This window comes from Mytilus edulis, chromosome 4 (genome assembly GCF_963676685.1).
Source record: "Mytilus edulis chromosome 4, xbMytEdul2.2, whole genome shotgun sequence".
NCBI classification, from domain to species: Eukaryota; Metazoa; Mollusca; class Bivalvia; order Mytilida; family Mytilidae; genus Mytilus; species Mytilus edulis.
In genome coordinates this window covers 74,842,387-74,846,966 of record NC_092347.1, presented here as the reverse complement: position 1 = coordinate 74,846,966, position 4,580 = coordinate 74,842,387, and positions in this window count along the sequence as shown.

The window sequence follows — 4,580 nt, the reverse complement described above, 5'->3', positions numbered from 1 at the left end:
CATATAGTTTCGTACTCTATTATTTGTCGGTCAGATTAATGAATTCAAGGTTTTATTGTAACAATTATTTAAACCTTTTTTTTATATACTAACATTGGTTAACAAAGAAATTTCAGATGATCTACGAAAACAAAACTAGTTTACTTACTTGGCAACAACCAGCGTAGTCGGAGATCTTCTTCATCACCACGTAATTTAAAAAAAATGTTATTTAATAGATATTTTGTCTGTGATAGGCAGGGCCGTAACTACATTGAGGCAAATGAGGCAAATGCCTCATGTTTTAAATTTCAAAAACAAAAAAAAGATTGTTTTTATATCAAATTGTGTCCACGGAAAGTGTCTTGCAAGAAGCAAGTTCTCTTCACTCTCTGGTGTCGACCCTGCATGTTTTTCGTAATACATGTTTCTATTTTACTTTTGGTTTTCAGAGTTGATGGTCTATTGTTTTTACTTCTGTGTCCCGGGTTTGTCTTTTGTTCATTTATTGTCCTACATAATGACTAGTCTGATTGTTGATTTTCATTTGTAAACGTGTCATACTGTGAAATATTGCATGTCCAACGATGTCCAGGCATTATGCAAGAAAATATTTTAATATACTATGCTACTGGACACAGACAAAAAATGGTCGTTTCTACATGAAGAATTGAACTTGATATCAAAGAATACAAAACTGCCTTTTTTGTATATGAAACCACAGGTGCTTGGGTATATATGATACAGATATTTTTTTTATTTCTTGTTGTTGATTAAAATATTCAATTTTCTATATTTATAATACATATCCATCACTTCTGTGCATGTCTCGCCTAGTTCCGAGTGATTTAAACGACTCAGAGAAAATAGCCAATTTTTCTTAGTATGGATTGTAAAATTGGGTATTTTCTTTGAGTCGTTTAAATCACTTTTTTTTTTTATCTTAATCAACAACAAAAATTAAAAAATATATCTGTATCATATACACAAGCGCCTGTGGATAAAACTAGATAGCTGACATGGTTTAAATTAAAGTAAGTCCACCAATTTCCCGGTATCAAATCATTTTTTGAAAAAAAAACATCAAAGTATTGCCATATAACTTTTTACATTCTAGGGTTAAATTTGCATTAAGTCGTGTTAAGACCCTTTAACAGACAATAAAGGAATATGAAGTACATGGGCACGGGAGCTAATCGCACACAATGTCAATGTATAGAGAAAAAAAACAAATGATCAATGTTTTTATTCCTGTTCTTCATCTTGATAGTTGCTGGAGGGTCTTCAATAATGAAAGAATCATAAATACCGTAAAACAAAGTCAATATGGTCCCTATAGGGTAGACTTAAGCAGTAATAGTACTTAAAGTATATTACTCAGACTGCACTGTCATTATATCTAAGTCTAGTCATAAAAAAAATCACAAGTCAGCACAATACAAGACAAGAACAGATAGACAGATCCGGTATTAATGATTATGAAAATTACGATTTTTGCTTTATCCTACAAATCGGTCTTATAATGTTCTCCCTAAAACTTTAAAGTCTTAAATAACAATGAATCTGTTTTTGCTTTGAGATCAGAATATTGTCGAAAAAATAGCTAAATATTATTTGCGTTTCTATGTAAGAAAGAGTCCGGGAAACGCTCAGAATGCACGATTTTGCGTAATTTTTCTCATAACTTCTGGGGGCCTTGAGCGGCCCCAGACCCCTCGCCAAAACTTTTTCACCTCGCTACGCTCGCCGAATATATTTTGCCTCACTATTCAAAGAGGCTAGTTACGGCCCTGATAGGGTAAAATAAAATATGAAGATACAACGTAAAACTTGTATATACAATGTACATAACATACTGACATAAGAACAAAACATTATATTTTTAGAATGAAGTAAAACTTTTCAAAAGTGTCACTGAATAGTTTTTTTTAAAATAGATTATTTGTGTCAATAAATTATTGATAAAAAGATCATCAATCTTGTGTGTTTCCATTCATTAAATATATAATTAAAATTTAAAATAGGCACTGGCTACGGTTACATGGAAATGTAACAATAATAAAAATATTATTGTTACATTGGAGTCTAATTGCCGGAATGGAAAGTTGGGTAAGGAACCGATTAATTACGAATGTAACAATAATTATTGAGGCTACGGTTACATAGAGTTATTGTTACATGAAAAACAGCAATGTACGTACGCTAGATTAATTAAACTTAAATCTATAGTTTTATTGCTTAATTCTTTCATATGTACTAAATAATGCTGGTAATAATGATCAATAATAGATATTATTATTCAACAAATGGTGTGTAAATAGTTTTACGTATTCATGGTTTTGATGTTCTTAAAGATACTACTCCAGATTAGGACTGAGTACTCCAAAGGCGAAAAATATAGTTCAATTGTTTCACTTTTTTAAGTATTAACTGCACACATACTCTTATTACTGTCATTATACTTTTAACAATGAATGAAGAGATTCCTATTACCAATTTTGTTTAGGGTGAACAATTTAAAACTTGGGATGCGTTTGAAACGAAACTAAAACAATACCATGACACAAACTTCTCACAGCTATACAAAGGCAGTTCTAAAAAAATATATATCAAAAGCAAAGTTTGCTAACTGTGAACTTAATACTGGGAACTTCTGTATACATATATCCATGGAGGACGTAAGTTCGTTCATCAAAAATGCGTAGGACTTAAACATGCTTCAAAAACCACTTACTGGATACATATGTAGAAACTGTCATTGTAAATAAAAAAATAAAGAAATTATATTTATAATTGTATGTCTTGTAAATATAAAATAAATGTCTTAAACTTTTATTATTTAGTACATATTACTAGTCCCATCGTACATTGCTGTTTTTCATGTAACAATAACGCAATGTAACCGTAGCCTCAATAGTTATTGTTACATTCGTAGTTAATCAGGTCCTTACCCAACCATGCATTTCGGCAATTAGTCTCCAGTGTAACAATAATATTTTTATTACTGTTACATTTCCATGTAACCGTAGCCAGTGCCTTTAAAATATTGTCAAGGACCTAATTATATAAGCTGAAGTTATTGATTTCTATCGGCATTAAATATGTTGTTATCTATATGTATCGAATCAGGGACTTTCTATACTTTCTCACTATAGAAAGTCCCTGATCAAATGGAATGCAGGGGTCATATGGTTTATATGTTTACTAACCAACAATTTTTTTCAGTAAATGTCTTTTTCTAAAAGTTTTCCCGTTTTAAATGTCCGTCTTGTTGAAGATAAGAATTTCAATGCCATATAGCATCCTGATTATGACATAGGTTTGCCAAAGTTTGTACGATATCAATGGATTTCCGTTTATTCCATGTAGACCTGCTCCCATAAGTGAGTAGTAGAAATTCTCTTTACTACATTTGATCTATGTCGGTCCTGTCTTTCAACCGTGACCGTCTATGCTCTGTTTTCGCATTAGGTTAGGTGCATGGCCGACACTCGGCTAACCGAGAGATTGGACGGTTAATCTATATTGAGTATGCGGCTATGTGGGCGGTTGGTCTGTTAATCGGGTTGGTTATACGTCTGTTAAGAGTAAAACGCACAATTCAATGTTAAACTCTGTAAAATAGACGGATTTTTGGCATATTATAAAAACCAAATCAAAAAAAGAAAAGTGTCTGACAAAATGATATCTCATCATAGAACATTTTCCACCTGTAAAAACATTTCTTAGTCAGTAAAACAAAAAGGCGTCGCGCAAGTATGTAGTATACATGCTTATACGCATAGCAATTTCTTAATAAAAGGCGACACAAACAATTTTAGATATCATTGAAAGGACACAAGATAGTACTTTGGTTCTAAAAATTAAATTGACATTGGTAAATATTTCATAATTGTAATATAACGTGAATAATACCACGTTTTAGTGAAAAATAGGGGAATAAAGTCTGTTAATGGGTTGGACAATAAAAATTGTGTCAGTTAAGAGTTATTTTATAGCCACGATAATAGTTTTGCTATCTTTATATTTCCCCACTGAAAAAGTTAAGAATGAGATGTACTTGACTGAGTAAAAAAAAGACGATATGGTGCAACAGTATCCTTCTAGTAAGAGCATTTTTTATTTTGACTTTCTTTGCATTTTATTGAAGGGTGTGTCACTTCAATATAGCGTGATATGGATTGAAAATTATTATTAACATTTTTCAATCAGCCTTAATTTGTGTGTCTGTTCAAAGTAGCACGTTCTACAATCCGACTGAAAGTGTCTTTTTAATACAACACAGGATACATATAACGTGTTGTCGTTCTCATATGCACATGACATTTGTCACTGGACGTTAAACCCTAATTCGTCAGCATCATCCAATTGGTTTTTTTTTCTATTACTAAATCATATGTTGTTTACAAATCATTCTAAAGAAGTAAATGGAAATGAGCGTATGCAGCTACATTTGGTTATCTTAAGTTTTAATTCATTTTATTCCGTTTAGTTCCTTTCTACCTACATAAGTGCAAAGGAGAACTGCAGTTGTCCGCTTGTATACTTCTAGCATTAGTCATCAATTTGAGTACATCGCAATCCGTTACTGTTTCAACACC